We start from the raw sequence: 18222 nt of genomic DNA on the forward strand, positions 1-18222 counted from the left end.
CTACTCTGGGACTTAAGAACAAGTAACCTCTAAGGCTGCCTAGAGGCATCCCAGGAAGACTTCTCAGGTGAGGTAGGTAATGACTAAGGAGCCCAAAGTGCAAAGAAATTCCTCAAACACTGAGGGAAAGGAAAGAACAGGCAATAGAAGTTGAGTAGAAGTAGCAAGCACAGTAGACAGGAGATACTGGGATTGGAGAATCAGGATACGGGGGCGTCTAGAAAGGCCTGGGTCCCAGTCCAGAGATAGGGCTTAGCAACCCATGAGGTGTAATTACTTAGAAAGGAAAGTGAGAAGAAAATATAAGGCTGCTCTGAGAGGGAAGTCCTCTCTCCTCTCTGGGCCTGCTTTCCCATCTTTAGGTGAAGGCAGTGAGAGGAGCCAAAGCACTCTGAGAACCAATGGGCTTTCATATGTGTTAGTGGATTTCCTCCCACCTCTACTCTTTATGCCCACTTTGCCTGCCACATTTATACAATCACCAGTCCAGCCACAGCACTGCAGAGAGGAACAGGTTCATAAAGCTGAAATGCAAATCAGGTACTCTACAAGTATTTACTGAGCATCTACTGTATGCCGGCAATGGTAAATACGACAGTCATACATCTGCTCTCCTGAGGAGTGCTGTCTATCTCCTGTGCAGGTGGAGGGGATGGGAGGCCTTACACGCCGAGACTGAAAGAGGCAGGTAGTCCAGGCTGGCTGCCTCTCTCTTGCAGCTCAGGCACACACAGCACGCAGGCCCAATGGAATATTTGTGTAAGTGCCCTGGGCTTGTGTGGAATGAGGCTTGGAGTACGACATTATCTTTCGTTTTCTCCCCCATACCCATGTGCTATTTCACCTGCTGGTGTCATTAAGGAAGATTTTCAAGGTTGAAGTGGGAATGGCAGGTCCTGGAGGCTATACACAGAGAGCTGGCAAGAAAGACTGAGAACCCTGGAAGAGACCTAGCTCCTCACACCCACACTAGAGCAGCTGCAGTACTTTGCAGAGGCTCTGGGAAATACAAACTCTTATTTCTGAGCTACAAAAAAACCCCACTGCGCAAATGCTTCACAATAACTCCCCAGGTACTGTCTCACATAAAGGAATGCGTTCTTTGTTCATTCTTCTGACCCCACTGTCTCCTGTCCAGACCTGAGTTCCCGCAGTCTCCTGGGAGCTCTCTTTCCAATCTGTTGCAGATTTATCCAATGGGAACCAGCTTAGGTCCAACAACAACTGGGAAGTAATAGTTGGAGTGATTGCTGCCATTTGCCCAAAGGCGACAGATTAGCATGAATGGATCTTGGTGGCGGAACTCAGCCTAGGGCCTGGGAACAGAAATCCCTCATAGGTCAGGACATTCCTAGGGGCTGCTAACTTGGACGCTGAGCCATAACTCTCAGTTTTTCTAGGTCCTGGCCTGTCTAGACCTTTGTTTTGTCTCTCTAGACCATTGTGCTCCCACCTCTACACAACTACCTCCCAGGGTGACCTTTGATTGTCCCATGCCAACATTCTAGGGTGCCTGTGGTCTCCTCACTCTGCTGCCAGCTCCAGTCTCAACATTGAACACCTGTATAATTTGGGGATATATGAAAAGTAGAAGATATATGAAAAGTGAATGGAATAATCAGAAAATGTACATTATGACCTTAATTTGGGCCCAGTGTCATGCTAGAAAAGTGACAAATTAAAATCCATATGAAGTATTACACAGTCCCTTCCTATTCAACTCTGACTCTGGAAGAGATTAAACAAATATGCAGAAGAGTTAAACAACCACACATAACAATGCTGAGAAAAACACACGCAAGAAGTCCCTAATGTGCATGGTTTGTTGCTAAGGGGGATGGATGCTCCAGCCAGGTAGAGGAAGTCTCAGGCTAGAAATTCAGGGATCAGGAGACTTATGGGATGAGTAGGAGAGGAGCAGGGATGGGAACTGACAAGCACGGCACATTCCTGGAGTTTTTTTAGGGGCGGTGATAGTAGTTGTGGTTGATGAGAGATGCGAGCTCATGTTACTTGGATCACGCTGCAGGAAAGTGCAGCAGTGTGGCAGATTAAGGGCCATGGGGTCTGGGAACTGGATGAGACCACAGTTCTCCCTTATCCTGAGCAACCTGGAGCAAGTCACTTAACTTCCCAAAATCCCACTTGGTGTTTCTACCAAGCAGAGTTGTAAAGATGTAAGCAAGCCAACTGCAGGGGTGCGCGTCTGTGGCCCCAGCTGCTCGAGAGGCCAAGCAGAAGAGTGCTCTGAGCTCATGAGTTCGAGATCAGCTTGGACAACATGGCAAGATCCCCATTTCAAGATGAAAAAAAAAAACAGATTACATGCGGTAGTTCATAAATATCGAGCAAAGCACCGGACACTTCTGTATCAGTATGTTTGCTTTATTATTAATAATAATATAAAGGGGAGTCAAGGTATCACATCCGTTTTTGCTCTTTACACTGGAAATACAACCCAACTTAAAAGTCTTTGTTTTTTTTTTCTGGGAAAGAGCATACCACTGCTATAGTATGTGAATTATATTTTTAAGTAGTTTGCATATTTCGTTTGACTTGGGAACATAACTGTTTAAACAAGGAAACCCAAGAGTTCTGCTTTTCTCAAAACCCAGTTTCTGCCATTTACCATAGAGATGATCTTTTGAAAGATGCCAAGTAAATAAATATACACGGGGGCCCCAGGCCCATAGAACAGGATGTCGGGTGAAGCTGCTTTCTCAACCCAACTAGTCTCAGCCTGGGACTCTGCTGGCTCTGGGTGAGTGCACTTTTTTCTTTCTGTTTCTTCTCCTGGCAAGAATTAGCAAATCAGAGGGGCTCAGAGAACTGAACATGGATATCTACTGCACATGGTAAGTGGGAATGGGATTAGCAAGAATATAAAAGATCCACCCAACCTGTTCTTAAACCAGCTATGATTCCTAACAGGCTCCAACACTGATCGATCTGTCTTCTCCTGCCTACCTCCTCTCCAGTGTTTCAGGGAGGGGAGCCAAAGGCAGCTGGCAAAGAGACGGGTAGCAAAGAGGCGAAAAAAAAGGAAAATCTACAAAGTGAACCATTAGTCTATGAATAATTGAGTTGCCTCTACTTGAAAATTGACTTTTTTATTGGTTTGGACAACTTTGGGGCCTAAGAGGCTCTATTCCAGCCTCGCCATGGTGACCACGGGCCCAAAGCCAGGCCTGAAGAGTGCTTCTCTAGGTGGAACAGCTGTCTCAGGGGGTTGGTGGCCCCAGATAGCCCTTCAGTCCTGTTATCACTGGTAAGGAAAGGCCTGAAGACCAGGGTCCACATCGCCAGGATGACAGTGGCCTTCTACGAATGAGGTCTACCCATGCAGGAGGAAGGAAGGAGTGAAATGGGCCTTTGGCATAAAGGCTCTGAAGCTTAGAGCCTTGGAAAGGTTTTGTAATTTCCTTTGGTTTTTCTTTGAATCCCATAAGATAAAGTTTCATGGGAATTAAGCTCAGGGCAAGCCTCACATGTGCCTCAGGTACAGACTTGCCATTTCTTCCCTTGTTGGCACAGAGTTCCCATTGTGAGGGAGCTGCAAGGCTGGGTCATGCTTGCTTGGCACCCACAGGGAGGCAAGCTGGGTATAGCTGAACACTCGCTCTGCTAATTCACTTAGCAAGGAGTTGTTTACCACTTTAGACTGGGGTCCCCTCAGTGACCCAGAGAGGCAGTTGAGGATTTGCTAGAGACAGATTGGGATCTTTAGTTAAACAGTGTGACCTGGGAACTCACAGAATCCCTCTGAGCTTTAGTTCCTCCGTCTATGAAAACAAAAACAAACAACAACAACAACAACAACAACAAAAAACAGTGAAAGTGTTCACCCCTCAGAACTGTTGGGAAGAATATTGCTGATCAAACTGCTAGTCAATGAAATCGTCTCCCCCCTCACGCGCTGGTGGCACAGTCACCTGTGCTCTCTCTCCAGCAGTGGTGATGGTAGTGCCTGTTCTCTTCTTCAGCGGAGTTCCCAGGCAGGAGCTGCTGTTGACCTCAGACTTTGTGTTGAGTTGTGCATTCTTCATTGTTCTTCCACCGGAGTCTGAAATCTTTGGAGCTTTTGCTTTCAACAGTTAAGGTATTTCTCTGCTCCTGAAAAAGAGCAGCTCAAGTTCAAGGCAAGAGAAACAATGGAAAGCACCAGATGTCATGGAGACCCTGAAGGCCGAACCGTGAAAAACAAAAGTCAGGTGGCACCAGCAGTGAGCAGGAGCAATCAGCCAGACAGAGCTCCTCCTGGGACATCCAAAACGAAGCATGTTCCCGTGGGTCATTCCTTTGGGTTCTTTGTGAGGAAATCCCCACTTCAAAAATTTACCCAAATTACTATTTTTTTTAGTCTTTTGGTTTTTGATAGCCAACAAGGGGCAGAGGAAATGGAACAGAAGGAATCCTTGAAAAATAAGGAGGAAGAAGTTACTGTCGACAGGGTGGTAGAGGAATCAAGACCTGTCCCTGCTACATGGTGGGGTCAGAGTGGAGAGCCGGGGCTCCTCAAACTTTCCCCGGCACCCTCATCACTACCCACAGTGCGGGCACCAAAGCACTTGGCCCGTTCTCCAGGCCCCTCCCTTCTTAGCCAGGCCATCTGTCTCCTCAGGGCAGCCAAAGGAGATGAGCTCATTTCCAGAACCCAAGAGGTGGCACTGACCCCATCTTCCCAGTTTTTGCTGCAGTTGGGCACCTGAAGCCAGGCAGAGCAGCATGCTGGTGCCAGGCCAACCTCCCATCAGGCAAATCTGCTGACTCGTCTCCCTCTTCACAACACTCTGTGAGAGCTGGCATGCAGATTGCAGCACTGAGGAGCCTGATGGCACAGGCCACCCAGCAGAAACTGACCAAGGGGAGGCAGGAGCAGCAGCCCCCTGCCATCCCCATCCCACATCCCACTAGTTGCACTGGGGACCAAAAAAAAAAAAAAAGTGCTCACCCAAGGATTTCAGGGCCACAAGTAGAAATAAGCATATCTTAAGAGGAAATGTTGCAACCTGAGAATTGCAATGCTCTGCATTTCTTCCCTCCCTCCCTCCCTCCTTCCCTTTCTTCCTTCCTACCTTCCTTCCTTCCTTCACCTAGGGCTAAACCTAGGGCCCTTCACATCCTGCACAAGCACTCTACCACAGAGCTACATCCCCAACCTTTTATTGTGAGATTCTTTAAAACTATAAAAATATACTTTTTAATTTTATAACTACTGTCTGATTACCAACTTCATCGTGAACAGCTCCTCCAAGAACAGGTAAGTTTCCCCCGTTTAGTGTTTCCCTTGTAGGAAAGTGAAAAGAATTGCCCTGACACTGAAACAGAGTCCTTCTGTTACTACCAGACAAGGTTAGATGCACGTGCACGTAGATTGGCTAAGTCTGGAGCTACTGGTGGTAGAAGCCAAGAGAGAAGACTGAAAAGAATTCAAGAGGCATGAGGGAGCAGAACAAAAGACATTCCTGGACATTTCGGCAGGCCTGTCTTCTTAATCACTGATAAGGAAAAATGAAGACAAAAGGCTTCTAAGGTCTCTGATTCTCTATGACTTGGTTGTTGACCTTGGAGGGCCTTTGCTGTTCATAGCTTGTATTGTTTACCCACTGCACTGGGAAGGCAGTAGGAGTTTTATAGCAGGTTTTACAGCAGGTGCCTAAGATTTTCTCAGAGGCCCACTGTCTTCCAGTTACCTACTGCAAGGATCTCTAATAAAGCACGATTTATTATCACCTTTCCTGGTTCTGTGGGTTCAGCTGTGGGGTTTTCACTTTAGATCTCCTAGATACTTGTATCGGATGTGAACTCTTGTTTCCTCTGCAACTGCCCAGAGGAATTTGTAACATTTTCCTCTGCTTCCTGTATATTACTTTTCTCCTAAAGAGGGGAATGATGGAGACTTGGCCATTAGATTTTGGATCATAAGTGACAGATAACCAACTCAAACAGATGTGAAGAAAAGTTGAATTTCTTGGTTCCCCAAACTTCAGGAAATCCTTGAGATCAGCTGGATCTAGTGGTTAAAAGAATGTTACTTGTAAAAACTGTCTAATTTCTTCTTTATTTCCTCTGTGACCCATTGGTTTTTCAGGAGAGTGCTATTCAATTTCAGTGTGTTTATGAAGTTCTTGGGATTTCTTGGGTTATTGATCTCCAGTTTAATTGCCCTGTGGTCCAATAATATACACAGGATAACTTCAGTTCCTTTGCATTTACTTAGACATGTTCTATGAGCTAGTTAGTATATGGTCAATTCTGGAGAATGACCCGTATGCAGCCGAAAAGAATGTATATTCTGATTTTGTGGGGTGGAATACTGTGTAGATATCTATTAAGTCCATTTGTTCAAAAGCTTGGTTCAGTTCTAGTATTCTGTTGTTGAATTTTTGTCTAGAAGATCTGTCTATTTGTAACAGTGGGGTATTGAGGTCCCACACTACAACTGTCTTAGTGCTTATTTGGTTTTTCATGTCCATTAATATATGTTTTATTTATTTATGTATTTTTGGTACCGGGGATCAAACTCAGGACCTTGTGTTTGCAAGGCAGGGGGTAAAAACACTGAGCTAAATCCCTGGCCCCAATATATGTTTTATATAGCTGGGTGCAACAGTATTTGGTGCATATATATTTATGATAGTCATCTCATCCTCTTGGATTGTTCCCTTTACAAGGATGTAATGAAAATCTAAAAGTAAATAAGGATCAAAATGTATAATGGATATTTTGTAATAGGGGAAAAAAAGGTCTAAAAGAAGAGGAAGTGGGAGGAGAAGAGGAAAGGGAAAGAGGGAAAAGAAAAAATATGAGAAAAGGAAAAACATGGAAACAATGTCTTTGTAAACAGAGAGGGGTGGAGGGGTTGAAGAGAGGGCAGGGGAATGGGGAAAAATAAGAACCAAGATAAGTCATGCAAAGGTACAAGATCCCAATGAAATGTAACTGTAAGGAAAAACATGGAAACAATGTCTTTGTAAACAGAGAGGGGTGGAGGGGTTGAAGAGAGGGCAGGGGAATGGGGAAAAATAAGAACCAAGATAAGTCATGCAAAGGTACAAGATCCCAATGATGAATGTAACTGTACTGTATACCGAAAATATACCAACAAACTTAATAAGAAAAAGAATATTACTAGGTATTGTTAGGAATTTATTTCTGTCCATCTCTCAAATTTACCTTTCTTTCTTGGCTTACTTGTCATATAACACCACCAAGAGCTCCAGGCTTAAGATTAGCAACTTTGAAAGAAAGAAATCATTTTATTAACCCCAGTAGCCTCAATACCACTTTGACACTTTATTGGAGTGACTTGGGCCACCATTCACATCTCTCTACAAAACGTCACAATCAGAAGAGAGTACTCTGGTGAAGCTGGGTTTGCGCAACTTCAGGCCGGGGAGGTGGCGCCAGACTCAGCCCACTCTCATGACTGAAGCTGGGAAGTGAGCAGTTTCTTAAATTGAGAGTGGAAGATGAGAGAATATAGACAAAGGCACCTACGAGACCCTTACGTGGACTGGTGTGACAATCCTTGGGAAGAAGTCACACTTCAGGTGAGCCCGTGGTTCACCTGGCTTTGGAATCTCTGGACGTGAGAAGAAAAACTCTGAGACTGTTTTTGTCTTTGACAACGGCAAGTAGGTCTGTAGACTGATGCAACCATTCCATGGTTGAGATGTGGGATAAAACGAACTTTGAACCTCGTCTGGTGATGGCAACCCTTCCATGCTGTCTCTGCAAACACCTAGAAACTCTTCGGGATAGGAGGCCGCTCAATTCCTTTGCAAAGTAATCTGTTCCAGCATTCAGCATCTCTTTGTGTTTTAAAAGCCATTAAAAGTAAAATAATACTAGCACTGTTACATAGTTCTCATATGAGAGCCACTAGAAGCTAGCCCAGGATAGTCCAGGCTAGAGACTGGGGCCAGCACTACCTGACTTTTGTGTTTAATCTTGCATGAACATCAACTCAGTAGTAACCCATTCCACTCCTGGGAAATGTTTTTATAAAGTCATAAATTGAGCCTGTAGTGGGTGCTCATTAGTCAGGGGATGGGGATCATGGAGGGCTTGACTTTCTGGAAACGCTTCTTAGGGCCAGCAGCCCTGATCCTTCAGGATGTAGAAGCAGCAGCTGGTCTTCCTTGCTCAGAAGTCAGCTTTCACCCAATGTGACCCACATGTCTTAAATCTGCAATCCCTGTAATCACGGTGGGCGCTGGCCACATCCCAGAGGGGCTCTCAGTGTGGTTGTACGGAAGTCATGGAAAGGAAGACAGCCAGGCCTCTTCATCCTGGTCACCACCCAGTCGGGCTCTGTCTGAATAGTGGCATCATAGTGATGAGGCATTTCTCTCCATTGTAGCTTTTCTGGATGGCAATCTTGGGTGTTTTGGCCCCTAGGCCAGCACTCTGATAGTCCATGCTTATCTCCCTTCCTTCCTGGTTGCTTCAGATGAAGTACTTCACCTGAGTGCCTAACAACTTCTCAGCCACCTCTGAATACTAGGTGAGCAGTCAGTCATCGCCCTTTGTCTCCCCACACAGTGTAAGTAGGGCACCCCTCACCCAGCCCTTCACCTTCTCTCGCCATCTACCTGGCCTCTCAACCTTTACCATTTGCCACCCTTGCCGTGAATATTCCCCCCCATTCATTTCTGCCTCCTTCTCGGACCTTCAGGGGCTGCCTGCTCATCTCACCCGGCCATCCTGGCTCCTCTTGCCACTGACATTCCCAGGTGTGGATGTTGAAAACTGCCCGGCATGGATGACCAACCACAGTCACACGCCAAGATCAAAAGATGGAGTGGATTCAGAGAGTTCTATACCTTCCCGGCCTAGGAGCTAAGCCACCTTTGCCCACCCAGCAGCAAGGGGTGATGTCCCCTCCTCCCCAAGTTTGGTGGGGGGAGGCCAGGTAAACCATTCTAGTCTAGGAAGAGCTGCATCCCAAGGAACAGCCTGGAAAGTAATGTACAGTGAAGCCTCCAGATCTTGCTGAAGAAAAATGCAGGCCTCCAAGTCTTTCAAGAGGAGAGGGTAGGAGTAGCACAATCTTTTCCTAATGCTCAGGTTTTCTTACAAAGCAAAGGAATAATGACCCCAGCCTCAACTCTCCAGTCTCAATGCCTCTCTCCCTCTTCAGTTACTACTTTTCTTTTACTCCATGGCTCTTCCATCTGACTTTACTTGATTTATAATGCAACATGAAACAAATCTGTTTGTTGTTGATCTTTCTGCTAGAACTAGAACAGAAAGCAGGGCATTTGCCTAGAACAGAGTGCAGAACAGTGCCTGCCCAGACCAAAGCAGCACTTGGGGAAAAGTCATTGAATGAACAAAGGGATGAGAGCAAAAGCAAACTACCCCACTTGACCTTACCTCACACTCTGAGAAAGGCAGTGGTGGTGACCACAGAGGCTCAGAGCAGCTCAGCTGATCAGGTCACTCAGCCAGGATTTAAACTCAGCTTTGTCAGATTCCAGCACTGTTGATTCTTACCATTAGATGGGGCTGACAAATGTATTTCCTGTCAAGAACCAGTGTCCTTAGCTGGAATGTTACCCGAGACCCTCATTTTGAGAGGAGTCTGGGGTTTGTGAAACAAGAGTGCATGATTGATTAGCAATGTCTGCTGTGGGCACAAGATGGAGCGACTTGATTCTGCTACCCCTGTGACAAAGTGATATTTCAATATTAGACCCCTTATCCCGGACTCTTTCTCTTGCCACACATTGTTTCTGAAGTCAATATTCCTACAGCTCTTCCCTTGGCAATGAGAAACTATAGCAGAGCTGCCAAGCACTGCCAAGGTAGAGGCCAGAAAAGCACTTTTCCAAAGGAACAGAGTGCACATTTGGTCATTCCAGAATCTTCTGTCCATCACATAGGGCTTGGCATCCTGGTGTAGGAAGGATGCCTATATGTTAATGGCAGAGGGGCACAATCTAAAATCACTCTTCCTATCCTTGGAGGCATTCCACGGCCTTTAAGCAGCAATCGTATCTTCATGACCACATTTGCTTGGGCAGTATTGTCTTCTCAGAATCTTCACTGAGAGGGAGGAAGACAGCTGTGCCCTCCAAGGGTGGGACTGGAGACAAGTCCCAGAGAAATATTTGCTGCCAATGACCCACCTGCCCAGGGTGGAGCGTGGATCACCCCATGGCTGTGGATCCCAGAACTGAGTCAAGTGAATCTAAAAACAGTTACTAAGTCAAGAGCTACTAAACCTTGTGAAATGCCTCCTACCACGCATACTGTGGGCAGGGGCAATAAAAAGCATTTCCATTCTCTTCCCCCTGTGAGGACATAGTCTGCAAAATACTAAACAATGTGGGGTCCAGATGTGGATCCAGAGCTGAAGGAAACTACACCCCAGTTAGGGAGACAAGTCTGACCCCTCTCTTGCCAAGACAAGCACAACCTGCCCCGTGCCTTCTTAGCCTCATCCCTTTCTCCTACCTAATACCAACTATATTAAGTTTCTTGGCATTCTCTTGACATTTTGTACTATTTGGTACCTTCAAGTCTTTGCTATCATTCGTGGACTACTGGAAAAATAGCTCCTCACGGCTTTAATTCCTGCCTGTGCCTTTTGTCAGCTATGAGGCCCTGGACAAGATATTTCATTGCCATTATGCAATCCTTTTTCCACTTAAAATGGAGATAATAATGGTTTCATCTCTTAAGGTCATCAGGAATATTAGATGACTTCATACACATCAAGCACTTAGAAGCACGCTCAGCATTTAGGAAGCATTAGATAAGAGTCACTAATTCGCATTATTACTCACCATTCAAAAATCAACTCAAACATGTCTCCACCAGGAAGCATTACAAAAAGTACCACAACATTTGGGTATTTGCAACACATATGACAGGAGACTAATTTACAAGGAACACTTTTACAAATCTGTAGGAAGACAGAAGTTTCATAGCCAAGTGCCTATTGAACAGAAACATGAAGTTTGCATGTGTTCAATAAGTAGGAAAAGATGCCCAGTTTCACTCAAAATTAAGCAAGTCAAAGCAGCAATAAAAGGCTTGTTTTGTTTTTCTCAACAGACTGGCAAAACCTTTAAAGTTTGATAGCAGTTAGTGTTGGCGAGGATTGGAAAACCATCCATTTGTATATAATGTGCGTGCGTGTGTGTGTGTGTGTGTGTGTGTGTGTGTGTGTGAGACTGGGGATCCAAGCTCCAGCAGCAGGGAGAATTTAAATAAATGATTATATACCCACGCACACAGTGGAGACTTCTATAGCTGTTAAAAATCAATGCCATAGATCTGTATATTCTGATTTAAGACTTCTAATACATAAAAAAGCAAACAAAACACTTAAATCATGAAGATGCGGAATGATAAACATTGTACCTGATCATTGGTGTAAAAATAAATACTAAATGTAAATATTCAAATATTCTTGTGTCTACATGTAGTTTTCTTTATCAGAAAGATGATTTTGGGGGCTGGGGCATCAACTCAGTGGTTGAATATTTTCCTAGCAAGTGTGAGGTCTTGGGTTTGGTCCCAGCACCAAAAAATAAAATAAACAAAAGATTATATACAAGGTATTTATAATTCCTCTGGGGAGAAGAAGCAAGAAAAACGAGATGAAGAAGGAGAGAGAAGTTTAGATTTATTTTATGGTTTCTTTTTCCTTTGAAATCTTTCTTCCTTTTTATTTAGCTGTATGTTTGTTTTGATTTGATCTCAAAATATCGATAAAGAAATATGCACCTCACTGTCCAGCAGCTGGCCAGTCTCCCCACGATCTCTGAGCCTTGTCTCACTTCCCACATTTCATTCCTCTCCACGGGCGGCTCTTGCTGTCTGGCCCCAGGGTTCCCCGCCCACCCATAGCTGGCCTCTAGGCCAGGCTGGTGCCCGCTTCAGTGCCTGGACAGAGCTGCGTGCTCGCCTCTGTCTCAAAAATCAGTTTGTTTGCTTGGGAGAGGGTTGGACTGCGCTCCACCCATCCATGTGAGCTGAGCTATCTTCGGCAGTGCTGCCTATGTGAAAGGTTCTCAAGCTATGTTAACTGGACGCTGAGGGGTAACCATATGGCTTGGAAAATCAGGGAGGAGAAAAGCCTTTCTTAAACCCTGTGAAAACATACTAGTCTTTTCACATAAAAAGAGTCCCTTGCAAAACCAGGTCGTAGACTAAAGAGAACTGCTTCTCCACCAGAAACTTGTTGGGAGTAAATTAATTCCAACACCCAAACACTCATTCTTAGATAAAAGATGCAACTTCCTTTGAGTCTCCTTTGCTTCTCTCTCAGGCTGTTGTGACTTCTGCCTGGCTTTCTCTTTACTACCTAGGAAGGTAGTAAAATCTGGGAAGAGAGAAAGGCTTCAGTAGTTTATTCACCCATGTACTGAGCTCTCGCGAGGCACCAGGCGCTGTACCAGGCAGTGAGCCAGCTGGATCAGAACAAAGCTACGTCTTTGCCCATAAGGACCTGGTTTCATTGCAAAAGGGATAGTTGGGGAAGGAAAATAAATTGGAGCATAATTAGAGGGAAAACAAATACCACCCCCCATAGAGTCCAAAGCCTCTTCCTCTCCAAATAGAGACCCAGCTTTTCCTGATGATAACCTGTGCCCAGTGGGCAGGTGCAGAGGGAGGGGAGGCTCAGGAGGTACTGCAAAAACTACAGAATGCTGCTGTCTAGACTGTGGGTACAAATGGATTCCTGGGAAAGGGACCATCTGAGAGTGAAAGGGAGAGCGACAAAAATAGGCTGCCTGCAGGGTGATTTTCTGGCAATTTCGTGGAACTTTGTTCCCCTGCGAAGGGAAAGTCGATGGCATATGTTCTGGGTGAGCGAGGAGTCAGGTCCTCACCTACCTCTACTTTTAGGGCAGACAAGGTCCAGGGATGCGGGCTGAGCTGCTAAGCTGTTCAAAGTGCCACTCCACTTTATCCAACGATTCCCTGTTTTGGCCCTGAGCTCTGCAGCATGAAGGTCGCTGTGGCTTTGACACCAACAGCCCGAGCCACTTCAATACGTGGCCCCAGGCACTTAGGTGAGGTGACACACAAAGCCACAGTGAAAACATGCTCTGGGGACTCCAGTGGGACGAGCCCATTCCTGCTCTGCCATGAATCTGCCAAGTGACCCAGAGCAGGTCGCTTCTCTCTCTGCGTTAGACTCCGTCTGCGGTATCTCACCTTCTGTCTCCATGAATTTGTCTGCAGGAGCTCAGAGCTCACACCTTCTCGGACTCTGAACTTCTAGAGGCTCCACGGGTTACTCAGGGAGAGAGCAGCATACTGACTTCAGGAATTCAACATCTTTCACTTCTCACTGGGCATCTTAAAGCAGTAATTAGAACATCTCACTATAGTGTCGAACTAATGGCATGACCTTGACTGAGGGCTTTCTTGGACACATTCAGCAACAGGGTAACATTATGGGGTGCTCTGTGCAGATAACACCAACATCAATGTGTTGAGTGCCTTCCTGTAGATTACCTCCCTCAGCCCTCCGTTCTAGACAGGTAGATACTTTCATTCTCATTTCCATAGAGAAAAAAAAGAAAAGAGCTCTGAGAGTTTAAGAAAACTGACAAAGGACACACAGGGAGGAAACAGCAGGGCTAAGTGAAAACCCCATGGTGGTCTGAATCCAGGCCTTGACTACTTCACCTTCTGGAAATATTAACAGGTGGCTTACGAAGCATAGCTGTTACCTGAACTGGAAAAAAAAAATCTGCTACTGGTCTAGCAGTGCTCTCTCCTTCTTCATCGGGTTAATTTTCAAACGGGCCTGGAACCTCCCACCATTGGCCCTACTGCAGTTGATCACAGAGTCCTACAGACAACTTCCTGAACATGGCTGGCTGCCCCTCCTCCTAGTCCTGCATGCCCAAACTCCTTGCACCAGATTAATTCTCTTCCTACAAATTACCTCAAACAGCTTTTCACAGAAAAGTAAAAGAACCCACTCCACAATACTGTCCAGACTTTGGGCGCTGCATTCTACTGGGCTAAAGAAACTTTGCTAGGAGCCTCAGTGATGTTTGTTTTGTGGTTGTTATTTAAACTCAAGGGCTGCAGAGCAGTTTAAATCACACAAAGGGATAGATGAGAGTTTAACTTTCCAGAAGCCAAATGCCAGTAGCCAAGGATCTCTTGATCTGTGGCTGAGGCCCGGACCTCAGGGTAAGAGAATATTAACCTCTTTTTAAGTGGGTCCGTGGCTGCTCTACTGTTAGTTTCTGCCAAAGTCCTGGAAGCCAACAGAATTACCTTCCAGAGCCAAGTGGCAGATACAGAAAGGGACAAGTTTGGCTTAGCACTGTGGGCTTACAAAAAGCTAAACTGAGGGCCCAAGACAACATTCTGCTCACAGCCTCAAAGCAAAGGAAGCCAATGAGGTCACGCATAACCCATCAGCTCGAGCTCAAAGCCAGAGGAAGCACAGCAATCTTTGGGAGAAAATTAAACTGGAGGTGTGGTGGGTGTAGGGGGCAGAGCTTGCAGACTGTGGGGAGAAAGTGTGACATGTACAAGTGTGCCCCTCGGAGACGCCCCGGGGGGACGGTGGGTGTGTCCACTGATTTTTCCACCTGCTCCAGAATATTCTGGAGATCTCCCGCTGCTGGAAGGACCCCGGCCAACCTCCGTGTTACAGATGAGAATGTTGAGACCCAAGGAAGGAAAATGACTCACCTGAGGCCCGACGTGGAAGACAGACAGGAATCTCACCTGTCTACCTGGCTCGATGCTCCTTTTGAGTCTCAGCATTGAATGAGTCTCGCTCTCTGGCTTCGCTGTTTCCCATTGGGCCTGACTTCAGTTCCTGTCTTCATGGCTACCCCCACCATCTCCTAGCGATTCTGCCTCAGTGGTGGTGGCGGAGTTTGTCCTCACGAAGTTACATTTCCTAAATAGAGTGGTTAAAGAGTCTGGGTGTTGCCCCAAGAAGACTTGGAGGTAATGTGGCATCTGTGACCAGAGGTATGAGGAACTGGGTCAGACGAATTACCAGACTTCTCTACTGCCAGAGAGCCCCGGTTCTCAGAGTGCAGTCTGGGTACCTGCAGCATCAGCAGGACCTGGGAATTTGACAGGATTGGAAACTCTGGGGCCTCACTCTGGACTGTCAGCATCTCTGGAGCAGAGCCCAGCAACATTCGATTCTGGTGCCCTGTGACCAAGGACAGAGCTAGAGCAGGTGAGTCAAATGATCAAGAAGACAGAGGGGGAAGGCCTGGGTGGCAGGGATGGGGCTCTGGGGCAGGGGTGGAGAGCTAGCTCCCTGACACTAGCTGTGCTCACAGAATGGGGAGAGAGAAAGAGAGCATGAGCAGGAGCTTCCCTGACGAGAGCATGGCAGAGACTTCCACAGCTCCCGAAGCCTTTTTACATGCTACACAGGCCAGGGTGAAATCGCTCCCCCTTACGAGAATGGAAGGAAACATTCCTTCCACAAAGGAGGCGTTTGGGAGTTTCTCTCACCCGTGTAATCTCAGTGCCTAGAGTAGGGGTAAAGCTTGTCGGCCAGTTCTGCCTCAGAGCTTGCTTTCGCAAAGTGACATTTTATTGGAACGCAATCACACTCACTCAGTCCATGACTTCTTTCAAACTACAACAGCCAAGATGAGTCATGTGACTGACCATATGGCTGCAGAGTGAAATGTTTACTGTTTGGTCCTTTATAGGAAAATGTTTGACAATCACTGAATATTGCCTGTATCACAGCAGATGTTCAATAAACACTTGATGAATGGGCCAACTTCTTTCTCTGTTGGTAGCTGAGAGGTACAAAAACCTTTGTGTAGGGGAGAATATAGAGGTACAGAAGATACGGGCAAAGAATTCAGAGGTGGCTGCCTTGGACATGAATCCTAGCCCTACAAGAGTGTGACCTTAGGGAAATTATGTAGCTTCTCTGTGTTTCATTTGCCTCGATTGTAGAACAGCAATGATACTAGACATTCGTGATCAGACCACTTAAATGCAGGATCAAACTGCATGCTGCCCAGAAAGTACAGGGCCTGGTGCTTACACTTACTGAAGAAGGTTACCTAGTTATTAAGAACCGTGGGGGCCAGGGATTTAGCTCAGTGGTTCCACACCTGCCTCACAGGCACAAGGTCCCAGTACCAAAAAAATCCCCAATACCAAAAAATTCAATCCCCAGTACCAAAAAAAGTGGGGGGACTGTGAGAGGTCTTTGCTGAGAGAGGCACAGACATGCAGATTTGGACACTGTGGAGTGGGGAGTGAGCAACCAGAAAGCCTGCGTTCTCCCTGGTTCTGCCCTCAGGCATGAGCCCTCTGTACAAGCAGGTGAAAGGGAACTTCAGGGTTGATTATTATGCCACCCAGAATTTAAGATTGTAGAAAGCTAGCAGTCAGCCCATTTACAGAGGATGATCTTCAAGACAGTGAATAAGTAAAGAAGATCTGATCTGATCGGCTATAGACTTTCAGACATTTTTTCAAAAGGAAAAAATAACAATCCATTAGCACATTCCCCTGATGACCAACTGGACCCAACTGGTGGGAGTCAGGGCTGAGTAGCCTGAGCCCTGGGAACCCTGGGAGCTGCCTGGTCAGAGGGAACCATGATGGCCCTCTTAACCATCACTGGTGAGTTCTCCAAGAAAAAAGTGTCATCTCAAATAGTGTGAGCAAGGCCCACAGGCGTTTGAGTGGTGGTGTTTTGCTTTATTATTATTTTTTTCTGGCAGGAACCCAACATAGCCTAGGTGTTCTGGAAGAAATCTCCAAGCCCTCCAATTCCCCAGGATAACAGAGAAGCAAAATTATCCACACGAGTGGAAGGCTGAGTCAGAAATATGTTTAACGCAAGACTTTTTAGTCACAGCTTTACAGCTTCCTTGATTTTGATATTTCGCAAATTATCCCACCTTACAGCTTCCAATGTATCAGAAGATTAATTTTCCTCACTCACGTTGGGAGCAGTGTGGCAATTCCCAGAACCCTCTGGGGCTAGACTCACTCTCACCTGCGAGAATGAGGCTTGCGAGTTCACTCCTCCCCTCCGTCACACACATCAAGCCCCCAGTCATGACCCTGAAACCACAGAGCTTTGAAAAACTTCTCATCTCTACCATGTAGAATTCAACTGTGGCTCTCACTAGGGTGGGAGAATTTGCTGTGTTGTTTGGTTTTTTTTCCAAGGAATAGGAGTGTAATGAAAAGGAAAATGGACGAAGTATAAACCAGATGTGCGCATATATATTCAGGGCTGTACCATCTGATCTTGGGAGTTAGCAGCCACCTATATACAGAGAGAAATCCAAGGAGTTTTCTCCCACTAAAGTTCTCAGTTGGGCTGCCTGCCTCCTCCCAGCCTTCAGCCTATAAACATCAGCTATTGGCCAATGATCTGGCTACCACCTACCACCAACACAGTCTACAGTGGCCACAGATTTTGAGTCTCAATGGTAACTCAGATGTGCCGCTACTTCCTTCCAGGAAACACATGGACTGGGCCCCCATAAATTTCCAGGCACCTGTTCCAGTTCATCTGAGGAAGAAGCCTTCACGGTATGAAGACCTAGGGGAGGGGAGGCTCTGAGCAAGAAGATCTGCAATAGGGCCAGGCTCCATGCTCGAGTGTGGGTTTGGGCTCCACCTTATCTCCCTCCTGTAGCTCTGTATACTACTTCTTTCTCTTAAGCAGTAAAGTCATTTCTGATATAAATCTTACCAACCTCGCCTGTCACTGCCTTGTTGAGGCACTGGCTTCATTTGTCATGGAGTGGAGCTCAGCCCATTCCTGCCCACCACTGGGGTCCACACCCTGGAGCCAATATGAGCACAGCCAGCATTAGTCCTTGCCAGGGGAATCCCTTGCCAGCCTCTCCACTGGCACTCAGGATGTGTCCCGGAGCCCTCATCTCTTTCAAAGATCTGGTCTTTCTCCTGTTGTTGTGTGCTTTTCTCCCTGATGTTCACTTTCAACTCTTCTGTGTGTTACCTGGCCCATCCTCTGCACCTTCCCTCTGCCAAGTACCTTATTTCCATTGCCTGGCCACCCTTGGAAGTGCTTCCTTTTTCTCTAAGGCTTCCCAGGGTAGGGGAGAAGGGAGTGAATGTTTTTCTCCCTGGCTCCACTCTGACTGTCTCTCTCCCAAATCAAGAAGGGGGGGAGGGGAGGAAGGGGGGGGAGGAGGAGGAGGAGGAGGAGGAAGAGGAGGAGGAAGAAGAAGAAGAAGAAGAAGAAGAAGAAGAAGA

General features: G+C 46.4%; 1 long non-coding RNA gene across 1 annotated transcript in view; it reads right to left on the bottom strand.

The window, feature by feature from the left end:
• Nucleotides 1-2486: 2486 nt before the first annotated feature.
• Nucleotides 2487-18222, bottom strand: part of LOC117284030 — a 106605-nt gene continuing 90869 nt past the window's right edge. The window contains exon 4 of the long non-coding RNA XR_004515102.1: nt 2487-4113. This is a non-coding gene — a long non-coding RNA (uncharacterized LOC117284030). The remainder of the gene's footprint in view (nt 4114-18222) is intronic.

This window comes from Fukomys damarensis, unplaced genomic scaffold, assembly GCF_012274545.1.
Source record: "Fukomys damarensis isolate Sample0158 unplaced genomic scaffold, DMR_v1.0_HiC HiC_scaffold_33, whole genome shotgun sequence".
Lineage (NCBI taxonomy): Eukaryota > Metazoa > Chordata > Mammalia > Rodentia > Bathyergidae > Fukomys > Fukomys damarensis.